The sequence below is a fragment of the Carassius gibelio genome, chromosome B23, assembly GCF_023724105.1.
Source record: "Carassius gibelio isolate Cgi1373 ecotype wild population from Czech Republic chromosome B23, carGib1.2-hapl.c, whole genome shotgun sequence".
In the NCBI taxonomy this organism is placed as follows: domain Eukaryota; kingdom Metazoa; phylum Chordata; class Actinopteri; order Cypriniformes; family Cyprinidae; genus Carassius; species Carassius gibelio.
The window spans coordinates 507,965-524,675 of NC_068418.1; the positions used below are offsets into that span (position 1 = coordinate 507,965).

General features: G+C 51.5%; 14 non-coding genes across 14 annotated transcripts; all 14 read right to left on the reverse strand.

Annotated features, from left to right (window-relative positions):
• Positions 1–32: 32 nt before the first annotated feature.
• Positions 33–223, reverse strand: LOC128012440 (U2 spliceosomal RNA). The gene has a single exon (XR_008182963.1). It is a non-coding gene; the product is annotated as a U2 spliceosomal RNA (small nuclear RNA).
• Positions 224–1,682: 1,459 nt separating this feature from the next.
• LOC128012521 (U1 spliceosomal RNA) lies at positions 1,683–1,846 on the reverse strand. The gene has a single exon (XR_008183045.1). It is a non-coding gene; the product is annotated as a U1 spliceosomal RNA (small nuclear RNA).
• A 374-nt stretch (positions 1,847–2,220) lies between these two features.
• LOC128012441 (U2 spliceosomal RNA) lies at positions 2,221–2,411 on the reverse strand. Its single transcript, XR_008182964.1, has one exon. It is a non-coding gene; the product is annotated as a U2 spliceosomal RNA (small nuclear RNA).
• A 1,969-nt stretch (positions 2,412–4,380) lies between these two features.
• Positions 4,381–4,544, reverse strand: LOC128012532 (U1 spliceosomal RNA). Its single transcript, XR_008183056.1, has one exon. It is a non-coding gene; the product is annotated as a U1 spliceosomal RNA (small nuclear RNA).
• A 374-nt stretch (positions 4,545–4,918) lies between these two features.
• Positions 4,919–5,109, reverse strand: LOC128012442 (U2 spliceosomal RNA). The gene has a single exon (XR_008182965.1). It is a non-coding gene; the product is annotated as a U2 spliceosomal RNA (small nuclear RNA).
• A 1,969-nt stretch (positions 5,110–7,078) lies between these two features.
• On the reverse strand, positions 7,079–7,242 carry LOC128012543 (U1 spliceosomal RNA). Its single transcript, XR_008183067.1, has one exon. It is a non-coding gene; the product is annotated as a U1 spliceosomal RNA (small nuclear RNA).
• Positions 7,243–7,616: 374 nt separating this feature from the next.
• LOC128012443 (U2 spliceosomal RNA) lies at positions 7,617–7,807 on the reverse strand. Its single transcript, XR_008182966.1, has one exon. It is a non-coding gene; the product is annotated as a U2 spliceosomal RNA (small nuclear RNA).
• A 1,969-nt stretch (positions 7,808–9,776) lies between these two features.
• LOC128012554 (U1 spliceosomal RNA) lies at positions 9,777–9,940 on the reverse strand. Its single transcript, XR_008183078.1, has one exon. It is a non-coding gene; the product is annotated as a U1 spliceosomal RNA (small nuclear RNA).
• Positions 9,941–10,314: 374 nt separating this feature from the next.
• Positions 10,315–10,505, reverse strand: LOC128012445 (U2 spliceosomal RNA). Its single transcript, XR_008182968.1, has one exon. It is a non-coding gene; the product is annotated as a U2 spliceosomal RNA (small nuclear RNA).
• A 631-nt stretch (positions 10,506–11,136) lies between these two features.
• Positions 11,137–11,327, reverse strand: LOC128012446 (U2 spliceosomal RNA). The gene has a single exon (XR_008182969.1). It is a non-coding gene; the product is annotated as a U2 spliceosomal RNA (small nuclear RNA).
• A 1,969-nt stretch (positions 11,328–13,296) lies between these two features.
• Positions 13,297–13,460, reverse strand: LOC128012565 (U1 spliceosomal RNA). Its single transcript, XR_008183089.1, has one exon. It is a non-coding gene; the product is annotated as a U1 spliceosomal RNA (small nuclear RNA).
• A 374-nt stretch (positions 13,461–13,834) lies between these two features.
• On the reverse strand, positions 13,835–14,025 carry LOC128012627 (U2 spliceosomal RNA). Its single transcript, XR_008183150.1, has one exon. It is a non-coding gene; the product is annotated as a U2 spliceosomal RNA (small nuclear RNA).
• Positions 14,026–15,470: 1,445 nt separating this feature from the next.
• On the reverse strand, positions 15,471–15,634 carry LOC128012577 (U1 spliceosomal RNA). The gene has a single exon (XR_008183100.1). It is a non-coding gene; the product is annotated as a U1 spliceosomal RNA (small nuclear RNA).
• A 374-nt stretch (positions 15,635–16,008) lies between these two features.
• LOC128012447 (U2 spliceosomal RNA) lies at positions 16,009–16,199 on the reverse strand. The gene has a single exon (XR_008182970.1). It is a non-coding gene; the product is annotated as a U2 spliceosomal RNA (small nuclear RNA).
• Between the last annotated feature and the right edge of the window lie 512 nt (positions 16,200–16,711).

Consider the following 16,711-nt stretch of genomic DNA (forward strand, 5'->3'; position numbering starts at 1 on the left):
ATTCGACACAATAAATGGCAATCCCCAAAAAGGGAAAGCACACCGTTCCTGGAGACACTGCAATACCAGGCCGATGCATGGAGTGGATGGAGCAAGCCCCGGCTCCAGCTCCGTGATCTAAAAATCCATTTAATATGTAGTCCCCGGATGGGGGACGTATCAGATATTAAACTGATAAGAACAGATACTACACTTGATCTTAGCCAAAAGGCCGAGAAGCGATGCTGCTAAGACGCAGCAGGGAGGAAGCCGGACACGGCGATGCCCATCTCGGCTTTGGTAAGTTTTGGGAGACCTAAAAACGCTGGGGGATGGTGGTAGCCTCCCCTGTCTACAACGTCACCGGGCCTCGTCCCGATCGGCCTGACGGAAAGTACGGCATCGCTCGTAACTCCCAAACGGTTGGTCGCAGAGCCACGTGCCTTATGTCATCGGAATCCTTGGCTCGAGCCGAACGAGACGCAGGTCTCAGATTGGCTCGTCGCTCTGACGAAATTTTCGGGTATTTTGGATTTTGTCGAAAACCTTCTTTTGCAACCTAGCGCCAGGTATTTGGCCCAGTCCCACCCAAATCAGCACAGAAAGCTTCTCTGGAGTCTGACTGTCAATAATCATCCAAAAAAAGAGGAAATTTCCATTCACCTTGGCGAGGGGACCTCAAAACGTGCTAAGGTGGCGTGTCCGAGGTGGCTCGAATGGCTATAACTCCGGGAAGGAGTGAGATCCCTTCACCCAAATCGGCACACCTGTGCAGGGGCTCAGTCCGAGGCCAGGTGAAAAGGGGCGTGGCGACAGGCCAGTAGGTGGCGCCGTAAGCTGAAAAATAGGGAAAATGTAATGTAAAAAGACAATCAAACAAAGATGAAAACACCCGAAACACTGCGGGATCGTAGTACCCTCCCCTGTCTGCAACGTCACCGGGCCTTGTCCCGATCGGCCTGACGGTGGAACTGCAGCGACGGAAAGTACGGCATCGCTCGTAACTCCCAAACGGTTGGTCGCAGAGCCACGTGCCTTATGTCATCGGAATCCTTGGCTCGAGCCGAACGAGACGCAGGTCTCAGATTGGCTCGTCGCTCTGACGAAATTTTCGGGTATTTTGGATTTTGTCGAAAACCTTCTTTTGCAACCTAGCGCCAGGTATTTGGCCCAGTCCCACCCAAATCAGCACAGAAAGCTTCTCTGGAGTCTGACTGTCAATAATCATCCAAAAAAAGAGGAAATTTCCATTCACCTTGGCGAGGGGACCTCAAAACGTGCTAAGGTGGCGTGTCCGAGGTGGCTCGAATGGCTATAACTCCGGGAAGGAGTGAGATCCCTTCACCCAAATCGGCACACATGTGCAGGGGCTCAGTCCGAGGCCAGGTGAAAAAGGGCGCGGCGACAGGCCACTAGGTGGCGCTGTAAGCGACAACAAAATTAATACGAATCGAAAAAAAGGACAAACAAACAACATGGAGACAGATACAGCTAGGCTGCAGTCAGTCCAATCTACTTTCAAAGTAAGGTCTGCGCTATGTTCGAACTAAACTACCCACCAGGGTCTGATTTTTCAAGAGCGTAAGTGACTTTGTTTCACAGGCGCACAACACGTATCTCGCATGTGACAGAACTCCCCATTCTGAAATGGAAATAAATAAAAAACTGTAAAAACCTCTTCTGCTTTGTTTCACCAACAATTTCAGGGGAGAGCGCGAACGCAGTCCCCCACTACCATAAATTATGCAGTCGAGATTCCCGCATTTGGGGAATTCGCAGGGGTCAGCATGGCCGGAGTGCAATGGACAAGCCTCGCCCTGGGTGAACCGCCTTCTTGATCATGGTGTCTCCCCTGCCAGGTAAGTATGAAGGCCCAGGCGGTCAGCCAGAGGTCTGATTTGCATCTCTACCATCCTCACCAACGGTTAGCCCTCCGCCCCCGCTCCAGGAAAGGAAGGACGGGTGCCTTCCGTTACTTGCCTGGAAACTGCCAAGCTCATGGGCCGGTGCTTCCCAACGCCAGTTTTAGATGACTCTCTTTAAACAAACACACCTGATTCGATGCACCACCTCGTCTGTGAAAGACTTCAAGACCTCAGGTGGGTGCATCGTTAGTGGAAGAGTCCAAGACCCCAGGAGGACACATCAGGAAAAAAGTTTGCAATAAACCACAGCATCTGCAATGGCAGCTCTCATTCCTTGTTCTGCTATTCGACACAATAAATGGCAATCCCCAAAAAGGGAAAGCACACCGTTCCTGGAGACACTGCAATACCAGGCCGATGCATGGAGTGGATGGAGCAAGCCCCGGCTCCAGCTCCGTGATCTAAAAATCCATTTAATATGTAGTCCCCGGATGGGGGACGTATCAGATATTAAACTGATAAGAACAGATACTACACTTGATCTTAGCCAAAAGGCCGAGAAGCGATGCTGCTAAGACGCAGCAGGGAGGAAGCCGGACACGGCGATGCCCATCTCGGCTTTGGTAAGTTTTGGGAGACCTAAAAACGCTGGGGGATGGTGGTAGCCTCCCCTGTCTACAACGTCACCGGGCCTCGTCCCGATCGGCCTGACGGAAAGTACGGCATCGCTCGTAACTCCCAAACGGTTGGTCGCAGAGCCACGTGCCTTATGTCATCGGAATCCTTGGCTCGAGCCGAACGAGACGCAGGTCTCAGATTGGCTCGTCGCTCTGACGAAATTTTCGGGTATTTTGGATTTTGTCGAAAACCTTCTTTTGCAACCTAGCGCCAGGTATTTGGCCCAGTCCCACCCAAATCAGCACAGAAAGCTTCTCTGGAGTCTGACTGTCAATAATCATCCAAAAAAAGAGGAAATTTCCATTCACCTTGGCGAGGGGACCTCAAAACGTGCTAAGGTGGCGTGTCCGAGGTGGCTCGAATGGCTATAACTCCGGGAAGGAGTGAGATCCCTTCACCCAAATCGGCACACCTGTGCAGGGGCTCAGTCCGAGGCCAGGTGAAAAGGGGCGTGGCGACAGGCCAGTAGGTGGCGCCGTAAGCTGAAAAATAGGGAAAATGTAATGTAAAAAGACAATCAAACAAAGATGAAAACACCCGAAACACTGCGGGATCGTAGTACCCTCCCCTGTCTGCAACGTCACCGGGCCTTGTCCCGATCGGCCTGACGGTGGAACTGCAGCGACGGAAAGTACGGCATCGCTCGTAACTCCCAAACGGTTGGTCGCAGAGCCACGTGCCTTATGTCATCGGAATCCTTGGCTCGAGCCGAACGAGACGCAGGTCTCAGATTGGCTCGTCGCTCTGACGAAATTTTCGGGTATTTTGGATTTTGTCGAAAACCTTCTTTTGCAACCTAGCGCCAGGTATTTGGCCCAGTCCCACCCAAATCAGCACAGAAAGCTTCTCTGGAGTCTGACTGTCAATAATCATCCAAAAAAAGAGGAAATTTCCATTCACCTTGGCGAGGGGACCTCAAAACGTGCTAAGGTGGCGTGTCCGAGGTGGCTCGAAAAGGGGCGTGGCGACAGGCCAGTAGGTGGCGCCGTAAGCTGAAAAATAGGGAAAATGTAATGTAAAAAGACAATCAAACAAAGATGAAAACACCCGAAACACTGCGGGATCGTAGTACCCTCCCCTGTCTGCAACGTCACCGGGCCTTGTCCCGATCGGCCTGACGGTGGAACTGCAGCGACGGAAAGTACGGCATCGCTCGTAACTCCCAAACGGTTGGTCGCAGAGCCACGTGCCTTATGTCATCGGAATCCTTGGCTCGAGCCGAACGAGACGCAGGTCTCAGATTGGCTCGTCGCTCTGACGAAATTTTCGGGTATTTTGGATTTTGTCGAAAACCTTCTTTTGCAACCTAGCGCCAGGTATTTGGCCCAGTCCCACCCAAATCAGCACAGAAAGCTTCTCTGGAGTCTGACTGTCAATAATCATCCAAAAAAAGAGGAAATTTCCATTCACCTTGGCGAGGGGACCTCAAAACGTGCTAAGGTGGCGTGTCCGAGGTGGCTCGAATGGCTATAACTCCGGGAAGGAGTGAGATCCCTTCACCCAAATCGGCACACATGTGCAGGGGCTCAGTCCGAGGCCAGGTGAAAAAGGGCGCGGCGACAGGCCACTAGGTGGCGCTGTAAGCGACAACAAAATTAATACGAATCGAAAAAAAGGACAAACAAACAACATGGAGACAGATACAGCTAGGCTGCAGTCAGTCCAATCTACTTTCAAAGTAAGGTCTGCGCTATGTTCGAACTAAACTACCCACCAGGGTCTGATTTTTCAAGAGCGTAAGTGACTTTGTTTCACAGGCGCACAACACGTATCTCGCATGTGACAGAACTCCCCATTCTGAAATGGAAATAAATAAAAAACTGTAAAAACCTCTTCTGCTTTGTTTCACCAACAATTTCAGGGGAGAGCGCGAACGCAGTCCCCCACTACCATAAATTATGCAGTCGAGATTCCCGCATTTGGGGAATTCGCAGGGGTCAGCATGGCCGGAGTGCAATGGACAAGCCTCGCCCTGGGTGAACCGCCTTCTTGATCATGGTGTCTCCCCTGCCAGGTAAGTATGAAGGCCCAGGCGGTCAGCCAGAGGTCTGATTTGCATCTCTACCATCCTCACCAACGGTTAGCCCTCCGCCCCCGCTCCAGGAAAGGAAGGACGGGTGCCTTCCGTTACTTGCCTGGAAACTGCCAAGCTCATGGGCCGGTGCTTCCCAACGCCAGTTTTAGATGACTCTCTTTAAACAAACACACCTGATTCGATGCACCACCTCGTCTGTGAAAGACTTCAAGACCTCAGGTGGGTGCATCGTTAGTGGAAGAGTCCAAGACCCCAGGAGGACACATCAGGAAAAAAGTTTGCAATAAACCACAGCATCTGCAATGGCAGCTCTCATTCCTTGTTCTGCTATTCGACACAATAAATGGCAATCCCCAAAAAGGGAAAGCACACCGTTCCTGGAGACACTGCAATACCAGGCCGATGCATGGAGTGGATGGAGCAAGCCCCGGCTCCAGCTCCGTGATCTAAAAATCCATTTAATATGTAGTCCCCGGATGGGGGACGTATCAGATATTAAACTGATAAGAACAGATACTACACTTGATCTTAGCCAAAAGGCCGAGAAGCGATGCTGCTAAGACGCAGCAGGGAGGAAGCCGGACACGGCGATGCCCATCTCGGCTTTGGTAAGTTTTGGGAGACCTAAAAACGCTGGGGGATGGTGGTAGCCTCCCCTGTCTACAACGTCACCGGGCCTCGTCCCGATCGGCCTGACGGAAAGTACGGCATCGCTCGTAACTCCCAAACGGTTGGTCGCAGAGCCACGTGCCTTATGTCATCGGAATCCTTGGCTCGAGCCGAACGAGACGCAGGTCTCAGATTGGCTCGTCGCTCTGACGAAATTTTCGGGTATTTTGGATTTTGTCGAAAACCTTCTTTTGCAACCTAGCGCCAGGTATTTGGCCCAGTCCCACCCAAATCAGCACAGAAAGCTTCTCTGGAGTCTGACTGTCAATAATCATCCAAAAAAAGAGGAAATTTCCATTCACCTTGGCGAGGGGACCTCAAAACGTGCTAAGGTGGCGTGTCCGAGGTGGCTCGAATGGCTATAACTCCGGGAAGGAGTGAGATCCCTTCACCCAAATCGGCACACCTGTGCAGGGGCTCAGTCCGAGGCCAGGTGAAAAGGGGCGTGGCGACAGGCCAGTAGGTGGCGCCGTAAGCTGAAAAATAGGGAAAATGTAATGTAAAAAGACAATCAAACAAAGATGAAAACACCCGAAACACTGCGGGATCGTAGTACCCTCCCCTGTCTGCAACGTCACCGGGCCTTGTCCCGATCGGCCTGACGGTGGAACTGCAGCGACGGAAAGTACGGCATCGCTCGTAACTCCCAAACGGTTGGTCGCAGAGCCACGTGCCTTATGTCATCGGAATCCTTGGCTCGAGCCGAACGAGACGCAGGTCTCAGATTGGCTCGTCGCTCTGACGAAATTTTCGGGTATTTTGGATTTTGTCGAAAACCTTCTTTTGCAACCTAGCGCCAGGTATTTGGCCCAGTCCCACCCAAATCAGCACAGAAAGCTTCTCTGGAGTCTGACTGTCAATAATCATCCAAAAAAAGAGGAAATTTCCATTCACCTTGGCGAGGGGACCTCAAAACGTGCTAAGGTGGCGTGTCCGAGGTGGCTCGAAAAGGGGCGTGGCGACAGGCCAGTAGGTGGCGCCGTAAGCTGAAAAATAGGGAAAATGTAATGTAAAAAGACAATCAAACAAAGATGAAAACACCCGAAACACTGCGGGATCGTAGTACCCTCCCCTGTCTGCAACGTCACCGGGCCTTGTCCCGATCGGCCTGACGGTGGAACTGCAGCGACGGAAAGTACGGCATCGCTCGTAACTCCCAAACGGTTGGTCGCAGAGCCACGTGCCTTATGTCATCGGAATCCTTGGCTCGAGCCGAACGAGACGCAGGTCTCAGATTGGCTCGTCGCTCTGACGAAATTTTCGGGTATTTTGGATTTTGTCGAAAACCTTCTTTTGCAACCTAGCGCCAGGTATTTGGCCCAGTCCCACCCAAATCAGCACAGAAAGCTTCTCTGGAGTCTGACTGTCAATAATCATCCAAATAAAGAGGAAATTTCCATTCACCTTGGCGAGGGGACCTCAAAACGTGCTAAGGTGGCGTGTCCGAGGTGGCTCGAATGGCTATAACTCCGGGAAGGAGTGAGATCCCTTCACCCAAATCGGCACACATGTGCAGGGGCTCAGTCCGAGGCCAGGTGAAAAAGGGCGCGGCGACAGGCCACTAGGTGGCGCTGTAAGCGACAACAAAATTAATACGAATCGAAAAAAAGGACAAACAAACAACATGGAGACAGATACAGCTAGGCTGCAGTCAGTCCAATCTACTTTCAAAGTAAGGTCTGCGCTATGTTCGAACTAAACTACCCACCAGGGTCTGATTTTTCAAGAGCGTAAGTGACTTTGTTTCACAGGCGCACAACACGTATCTCGCATGTGACAGAACTCCCCATTCTGAAATGGAAATAAATAAAAAACTGTAAAAACCTCTTCTGCTTTGTTTCACCAACAATTTCAGGGGAGAGCGCGAACGCAGTCCCCCACTACCATAAATTATGCAGTCGAGATTCCCGCATTTGGGGAATTCGCAGGGGTCAGCATGGCCGGAGTGCAATGGACAAGCCTCGCCCTGGGTGAACCGCCTTCTTGATCATGGTGTCTCCCCTGCCAGGTAAGTATGAAGGCCCAGGCGGTCAGCCAGAGGTCTGATTTGCATCTCTACCATCCTCACCAACGGTTAGCCCTCCGCCCCCGCTCCAGGAAAGGAAGGACGGGTGCCTTCCGTTACTTGCCTGGAAACTGCCAAGCTCATGGGCCGGTGCTTCCCAACGCCAGTTTTAGATGACTCTCTTTAAACAAACACACCTGATTCGATGCACCACCTCGTCTGTGAAAGACTTCAAGACCTCAGGTGGGTGCATCGTTAGTGGAAGAGTCCAAGACCCCAGGAGGACACATCAGGAAAAAAGTTTGCAATAAACCACAGCATCTGCAATGGCAGCTCTCATTCCTTGTTCTGCTATTCGACACAATAAATGGCAATCCCCAAAAAGGGAAAGCACACCGTTCCTGGAGACACTGCAATACCAGGCCGATGCATGGAGTGGATGGAGCAAGCCCCGGCTCCAGCTCCGTGATCTAAAAATCCATTTAATATGTAGTCCCCGGATGGGGGACGTATCAGATATTAAACTGATAAGAACAGATACTACACTTGATCTTAGCCAAAAGGCCGAGAAGCGATGCTGCTAAGACGCAGCAGGGAGGAAGCCGGACACGGCGATGCCCATCTCGGCTTTGGTAAGTTTTGGGAGACCTAAAAACGCTGGGGGATGGTGGTAGCCTCCCCTGTCTACAACGTCACCGGGCCTCGTCCCGATCGGCCTGACGGAAAGTACGGCATCGCTCGTAACTCCCAAACGGTTGGTCGCAGAGCCACGTGCCTTATGTCATCGGAATCCTTGGCTCGAGCCGAACGAGACGCAGGTCTCAGATTGGCTCGTCGCTCTGACGAAATTTTCGGGTATTTTGGATTTTGTCGAAAACCTTCTTTTGCAACCTAGCGCCAGGTATTTGGCCCAGTCCCACCCAAATCAGCACAGAAAGCTTCTCTGGAGTCTGACTGTCAATAATCATCCAAAAAAAGAGGAAATTTCCATTCACCTTGGCGAGGGGACCTCAAAACGTGCTAAGGTGGCGTGTCCGAGGTGGCTCGAATGGCTATAACTCCGGGAAGGAGTGAGATCCCTTCACCCAAATCGGCACACCTGTGCAGGGGCTCAGTCCGAGGCCAGGTGAAAAGGGGCGTGGCGACAGGCCAGTAGGTGGCGCCGTAAGCTGAAAAATAGGGAAAATGTAATGTAAAAAGACAATCAAACAAAGATGAAAACACCCGAAACACTGCGGGATCGTAGTACCCTCCCCTGTCTGCAACGTCACCGGGCCTTGTCCCGATCGGCCTGACGGTGGAACTGCAGCGACGGAAAGTACGGCATCGCTCGTAACTCCCAAACGGTTGGTCGCAGAGCCACGTGCCTTATGTCATCGGAATCCTTGGCTCGAGCCGAACGAGACGCAGGTCTCAGATTGGCTCGTCGCTCTGACGAAATTTTCGGGTATTTTGGATTTTGTCGAAAACCTTCTTTTGCAACCTAGCGCCAGGTATTTGGCCCAGTCCCACCCAAATCAGCACAGAAAGCTTCTCTGGAGTCTGACTGTCAATAATCATCCAAAAAAAGAGGAAATTTCCATTCACCTTGGCGAGGGGACCTCAAAACGTGCTAAGGTGGCGTGTCCGAGGTGGCTCGAAAAGGGGCGTGGCGACAGGCCAGTAGGTGGCGCCGTAAGCTGAAAAATAGGGAAAATGTAATGTAAAAAGACAATCAAACAAAGATGAAAACACCCGAAACACTGCGGGATCGTAGTACCCTCCCCTGTCTGCAACGTCACCGGGCCTTGTCCCGATCGGCCTGACGGTGGAACTGCAGCGACGGAAAGTACGGCATCGCTCGTAACTCCCAAACGGTTGGTCGCAGAGCCACGTGCCTTATGTCATCGGAATCCTTGGCTCGAGCCGAACGAGACGCAGGTCTCAGATTGGCTCGTCGCTCTGACGAAATTTTCGGGTATTTTGGATTTTGTCGAAAACCTTCTTTTGCAACCTAGCGCCAGGTATTTGGCCCAGTCCCACCCAAATCAGCACAGAAAGCTTCTCTGGAGTCTGACTGTCAATAATCATCCAAATAAAGAGGAAATTTCCATTCACCTTGGCGAGGGGACCTCAAAACGTGCTAAGGTGGCGTGTCCGAGGTGGCTCGAATGGCTATAACTCCGGGAAGGAGTGAGATCCCTTCACCCAAATCGGCACACATGTGCAGGGGCTCAGTCCGAGGCCAGGTGAAAAAGGGCGCGGCGACAGGCCACTAGGTGGCGCTGTAAGCGACAACAAAATTAATACGAATCGAAAAAAAGGACAAACAAACAACATGGAGACAGATACAGCTAGGCTGCAGTCAGTCCAATCTACTTTCAAAGTAAGGTCTGCGCTATGTTCGAACTAAACTACCCACCAGGGTCTGATTTTTCAAGAGCGTAAGTGACTTTGTTTCACAGGCGCACAACACGTATCTCGCATGTGACAGAACTCCCCATTCTGAAATGGAAATAAATAAAAAACTGTAAAAACCTCTTCTGCTTTGTTTCACCAACAATTTCAGGGGAGAGCGCGAACGCAGTCCCCCACTACCATAAATTATGCAGTCGAGATTCCCGCATTTGGGGAATTCGCAGGGGTCAGCATGGCCGGAGTGCAATGGACAAGCCTCGCCCTGGGTGAACCGCCTTCTTGATCATGGTGTCTCCCCTGCCAGGTAAGTATGAAGGCCCAGGCGGTCAGCCAGAGGTCTGATTTGCATCTCTACCATCCTCACCAACGGTTAGCCCTCCGCCCCCGCTCCAGGAAAGGAAGGACGGGTGCCTTCCGTTACTGGCCTGGAAACTGCCAAGCTCATGGGCCGGTGCTTCCCAACGCCAGTTTTAGATGACTCTCTTTAAACAAACACACCTGATTCGATGCACCACCTCGTCTGTGAAAGACTTCAAGACCTCAGGTGGGTGCATCGTTAGTGGAAGAGTCCAAGACCCCAGGAGGACACATCAGGAAAAAAGTTTGCAATAAACCACAGCATCTGCAATGGCAGCTCTCATTCCTTGTTCTGCTATTCGACACAATAAATGGCAATCCCCAAAAAGGGAAAGCACACCGTTCCTGGAGACACTGCAATACCAGGCCGATGCATGGAGTGGATGGAGCAAGCCCCGGCTCCAGCTCCGTGATCTAAAAATCCATTTAATATGTAGTCCCCGGATGGGGGACGTATCAGATATTAAACTGATAAGAACAGATACTACACTTGATCTTAGCCAAAAGGCCGAGAAGCGATGCTGCTAAGACGCAGCAGGGAGGAAGCCGGACACGGCGATGCCCATCTCGGCTTTGGTAAGTTTTGGGAGACCTAAAAACGCTGGGGGATGGTGGTAGCCTCCCCTGTCTACAATAATCATCCAAAAAAAGAGGAAATTTCCATTCACCTTGGCGAGGGGACCTCAAAACGTGCTAAGGTGGCGTGTCCGAGGTGGCTCGAATGGCTATAACTCCGGGAAGGAGTGAGATCCCTTCACCCAAATCGGCACACATGTGCAGGGGCTCAGTCCGAGGCCAGGTGAAAAAGGGCGCGGCGACAGGCCACTAGGTGGCGCTGTAAGCGACAACAAAATTAATACGAATCGAAAAAAAGGACAAACAAACAACATGGAGACAGATACAGCTAGGCTGCAGTCAGTCCAATCTACTTTCAAAGTAAGGTCTGCGCTATGTTCGAACTAAACTACCCACCAGGGTCTGATTTTTCAAGAGCGTAAGTGACTTTGTTTCACAGGCGCACAACACGTATCTCGCATGTGACAGAACTCCCCATTCTGAAATGGAAATAAATAAAAAACTGTAAAAACCTCTTCTGCTTTGTTTCACCAACAATTTCAGGGGAGACACAATAAATGGCAATCCCCAAAAAGGGAAAGCACACCGTTCCTGGAGACACTGCAATACCAGGCCGATGCATGGAGTGGATGGAGCAAGCCCCGGCTCCAGCTCCGTGATCTAAAAATCCATTTAATATGTAGTCCCCGGATGGGGGACGTATCAGATATTAAACTGATAAGAACAGATACTACACTTGATCTTAGCCAAAAGGCCGAGAAGCGATGCTGCTAAGACGCAGCAGGGAGGAAGCCGGACACGGCGATGCCCATCTCGGCTTTGGTAAGTTTTGGGAGACCTAAAAACGCTGGGGGATGGTGGTAGCCTCCCCTGTCTACAACGTCACCGGGCCTCGTCCCGATCGGCCTGACGGAAAGTACGGCATCGCTCGTAACTCCCAAACGGTTGGTCGCAGAGCCACGTGCCTTATGTCATCGGAATCCTTGGCTCGAGCCGAACGAGACGCAGGTCTCAGATTGGCTCGTCGCTCTGACGAAATTTTCGGGTATTTTGGATTTTGTCGAAAACCTTCTTTTGCAACCTAGCGCCAGGTATTTGGCCCAGTCCCACCCAAATCAGCACAGAAAGCTTCTCTGGAGTCTGACTGTCAATAATCATCCAAAAAAAGAGGAAATTTCCATTCACCTTGGCGAGGGGACCTCAAAACGTGCTAAGGTGGCGTGTCCGAGGTGGCTCGAATGGCTATAACTCCGGGAAGGAGTGAGATCCCTTCACCCAAATCGGCACACCTGTGCAGGGGCTCAGTCCGAGGCCAGGTGAAAAGGGGCGTGGCGACAGGCCAGTAGGTGGCGCCGTAAGCTGAAAAATAGGGAAAATGTAATGTAAAAAGACAATCAAACAAAGATGAAAACACCCGAAACACTGCGGGATCGTAGTACCCTCCCCTGTCTGCAACGTCACCGGGCCTTGTCCCGATCGGCCTGACGGTGGAACTGCAGCGACGGAAAGTACGGCATCGCTCGTAACTCCCAAACGGTTGGTCGCAGAGCCACGTGCCTTATGTCATCGGAATCCTTGGCTCGAGCCGAACGAGACGCAGGTCTCAGATTGGCTCGTCGCTCTGACGAAATTTTCGGGTATTTTGGATTTTGTCGAAAACCTTCTTTTGCAACCTAGCGCCAGGTATTTGGCCCAGTCCCACCCAAATCAGCACAGAAAGCTTCTCTGGAGTCTGACTGTCAATAATCATCCAAAAAAAGAGGAAATTTCCATTCACCTTGGCGAGGGGACCTCAAAACGTGCTAAGGTGGCGTGTCCGAGGTGGCTCGAAAAGGGGCGTGGCGACAGGCCAGTAGGTGGCGCCGTAAGCTGAAAAATAGGGAAAATGTAATGTAAAAAGACAATCAAACAAAGATGAAAACACCCGAAACACTGCGGGATCGTAGTACCCTCCCCTGTCTGCAACGTCACCGGGCCTTGTCCCGATCGGCCTGACGGTGGAACTGCAGCGACGGAAAGTACGGCATCGCTCGTAACTCCCAAACGGTTGGTCGCAGAGCCACGTGCCTTATGTCATCGGAATCCTTGGCTCGAGCCGAACGAGACGCAGGTCTCAGATTGGCTCGTCGCTCTGACGAAATTTTCGGGTATTTTGGATTTTGTCGAAAACCTTCTTTTGCAACCTAGCGCCAGGTATTTGGCCCAGTCCCACCCAAATCAGCACAGAAAGCTTCTCTGGAGTCTGACTGTCAATAATCATCCAAAAAAAGAGGAAATTTCCATTCACCTTGGCGAGGGGACCTCAAAACGTGCTAAGGTGGCGTGTCCGAGGTGGCTCGAATGGCTATAACTCCGGGAAGGAGTGAGATCCCTTCACCCAAATCGGCACACATGTGCAGGGGCTCAGTCCGAGGCCAGGTGAAAAAGGGCGCGGCGACAGGCCACTAGGTGGCGCTGTAAGCGACAACAAAATTAATACGAATCGAAAAAAAGGACAAACAAACAACATGGAGACAGATACAGCTAGGCTGCAGTCAGTCCAATCTACTTTCAAAGTAAGGTCTGCGCTATGTTCGAACTAAACTACCCACCAGGGTCTGATTTTTCAAGAGCGTAAGTGACTTTGTTTCACAGGCGCACAACACGTATCTCGCATGTGACAGAACTCCCCATTCTGAAATGGAAATAAATAAAAAACTGTAAAAACCTCTTCTGCTTTGTTTCACCAACAATTTCAGGGGAGAGCGCGAACGCAGTCCCCCACTACCATAAATTATGCAGTCGAGATTCCCGCATTTGGGGAATTCGCAGGGGTCAGCATGGCCGGAGTGCAATGGACAAGCCTCGCCCTGGGTGAACCGCCTTCTTGATCATGGTGTCTCCCCTGCCAGGTAAGTATGAAGGCCCAGGCGGTCAGCCAGAGGTCTGATTTGCATCTCTACCATCCTCACCAACGGTTAGCCCTCCGCCCCCGCTCCAGGAAAGGAAGGACGGGTGCCTTCCGTTACTGGCCTGGAAACTGCCAAGCTCATGGGCCGGTGCTTCCCAACGCCAGTTTTAGATGACTCTCTTTAAACAAACACACCTGATTCGATGCACCACCTCGTCTGTGAAAGACTTCAAGACCTCAGGTGGGTGCATCGTTAGTGGAAGAGTCCAAGACCCCAGGAGGACACATCAGGAAAAAAGTTTGCAATAAACCACAGCATCTGCAATGGCAGCTCTCATTCCTTGTTCTGCTATTCGACACAATAAATGGCAATCCCCAAAAAGGGAAAGCACACCGTTTCTGGAGACACTGCAATACCAGGCCGATGCATGGAGTGGATGGAGCAAGCCCCGGCTCCAGCTCCGTGATCTAAAAATCCATTTAATATGTAGTCCCCGGATGGGGGACGTATCAGATATTAAACTGATAAGAACAGATACTACACTTGATCTTAGCCAAAAGGCCGAGAAGCGATGCTGCTAAGACGCAGCAGGGAGGAAGCCGGACACGGCGATGCCCATCTCGGCTTTGGTAAGTTTTGGGAGACCTAAAAACGCTGGGGGATGGTGGTAGCCTCCCCTGTCTACAACGTCACCGGGCCTCGTCCCGATCGGCCTGACGGAAAGTACGGCATCGCTCGTTGGTCGCAGAGCCACGTGCCTTATGTCATCGGAATCCTTGGCTCGAGCCGAACGAGACGCAGGTCTCAGATTGGCTCGTCGCTCTGACGAAATTTTCGGGTATTTTGGATTTTGTCGAAAACCTTCTTTTGCAACCTAGCGCCAGGTATTTGGCCCAGTCCCACCCAAATCAGCACAGAAAGCTTCTCTGGAGTCTGACTGTCAATAATCATCCAAAAAAAGAGGAAATTTCCATTCACCTTGGCGAGGGGACCTCAAAACGTGCTAAGGTGGCGTGTCCGAGGTGGCTCGAATGGCTATAACTCCGGGAAGGAGTGAGATCCCTTCACCCAAATCGGCACACCTGTGCAGGGGCTCAGTCCGAGGCCAGGTGAAAAGGGGCGTGGCGACAGGCCAGTAGGTGGCGCCGTAAGCTGAAAAATAGGGAAAATGTAATGTAAAAAGACAATCAAACAAAGATGAAAACACCCGAAACACTGCGGGATCGTAGTACCCTCCCCTGTCTGCAACGTCACCGGGCCTTGTCCCGATCGGCCTGACGGTGGAACTGCAGCGACGGAAAGTACGGCATCGCTCGTAACTCCCAAACGGTTGGTCGCAGAGCCACGTGCCTTATGTCATCGGAATCCTTGGCTCGAGCCGAACGAGACGCAGGTCTCAGATTGGCTCGTCGCTCTGACGAAATTTTCGGGTATTTTGGATTTTGTCGAAAACCTTCTTTTGCAACCTAGCGCCAGGTATTTGGCCCAGTCCCACCCAAATCAGCACAGAAAGCTTCTCTGGAGTCTGACTGTCAATAATCATCCAAAAAAAGAGGAAATTTCCATTCACCTTGGCGAGGGGACCTCAAAACGTGCTAAGGTGGCGTGTCCGAGGTGGCTCGAATGGCTATAACTCCGGGAAGGAGTGAGATCCCTTCACCCAAATCGGCACACATGTGCAGGGGCTCAGTCCGAGGCCAGGTGAAAAAGGGCGCGGCGACAGGCCACTAGGTGGCGCTGTAAGCGACAACAAAATTAATACGAATCGAAAAAAAGGACAAACAAACAACATGGAGACAGATACAGCTAGGCTGCAGTCAGTCCAATCTACTTTCAAAGTAAGGTCTGCGCTATGTTCGAACTAAACTACCCACCAGGGTCTGATTTTTCAAGAGCGTAAGTGACTTTGTTTCACAGGCGCACAACACGTATCTCGCATGTGACAGAACTCCCCATTCTGAAATGGAAATAAATAAAAAACTGTAAAAACCTCTTCTGCTTTGTTTCACCAACAATTTCAGGGGAGAGCGCGAACGCAGTCCCCCACTACCATAAATTATGCAGTCGAGATTCCCGCATTTGGGGAATTCGCAGGGGTCAGCATGGCCGGAGTGCAATGGACAAGCCTCGCCCTGGGTGAACCGCCTTCTTGATCATGGTGTCTCCCCTGCCAGGTAAGTATGAAGGCCCAGGCGGTCAGCCAGAGGTCTGATTTGCATCTCTACCATCCTCACCAACGGTTAGCCCTCCGCCCCCGCTCCAGGAAAGGAAGGACGGGTGCCTTCCGTTACTGGCCTGGAAACTGCCAAGCTCATGGGCCGGTGCTTCCCAACGCCAGTTTTAGATGACTCTCTTTAAACAAACACACCTGATTCGATGCACCACCTCGTCTGTGAAAGACTTCAAGACCTCAGGTGGGTGCATCGTTAGTGGAAGAGTCCAAGACCCCAGGAGGACACATCAGGAAAAAAGTTTGCAATAAACCACAGCATCTGCAATGGCAGCTCTCATTCCTTGTTCTGCTATTCGACACAATAAATGGCAATCCCCAAAAAGGGAAAGCACACCGTTCCTGGAGACACTGCAATACCAGGCCGATGCATGGAGTGGATGGAGCAAGCCCCGGCTCCAGCTCCGTGATCTAAAAATCCATTTAATATGTAGTCCCCGGATGGGGGACGTATCAGATATTAAACTGATAAGAACAGATACTACACTTGATCTTAGCCAAAAGGCCGAGAAGCGATGCTGCTAAGACGCAGCAGGGAGGAAGCCGGACACGGCGATGCCCATCTCGGCTTTGGTAAGTTTTGGGAGACCTAAAAACGCTGGGGGATGGTGGTAGCCTCCCCTGTCTACAACGTCACCGGGCCTCGTCCCGATCGGCCTGACGGAAAGTACGGCATCGCTCGTAACTCCCAAACGGTTGGTCGCAGAGCCACGTGCCTTATGTCATCGGAATCCTTGGCTCGAGCCGAACGAGACGCAGGTCTCAGATTGGCTCGTCGCTCTGACGAAATTTTCGGGTATTTTGGATTTTGTCGAAAACCTTCTTTTGCAACCTAGCGCCAGGTATTTGGCCCAGTCCCACCCAAATCAGCACAGAAAGCTTCTCTGGAGTCTGACTGTCAATAATCATCCAAAAAAAGAGGAAATTTCCATTCACCTTGGCGAGGGGACCTCAAAACGTGCTAAGGTGGCGTGTCCGAGGTGGCTCGAATGGCTATAACTCCGGGAAGGAGTGAGATCCCTTCACCCA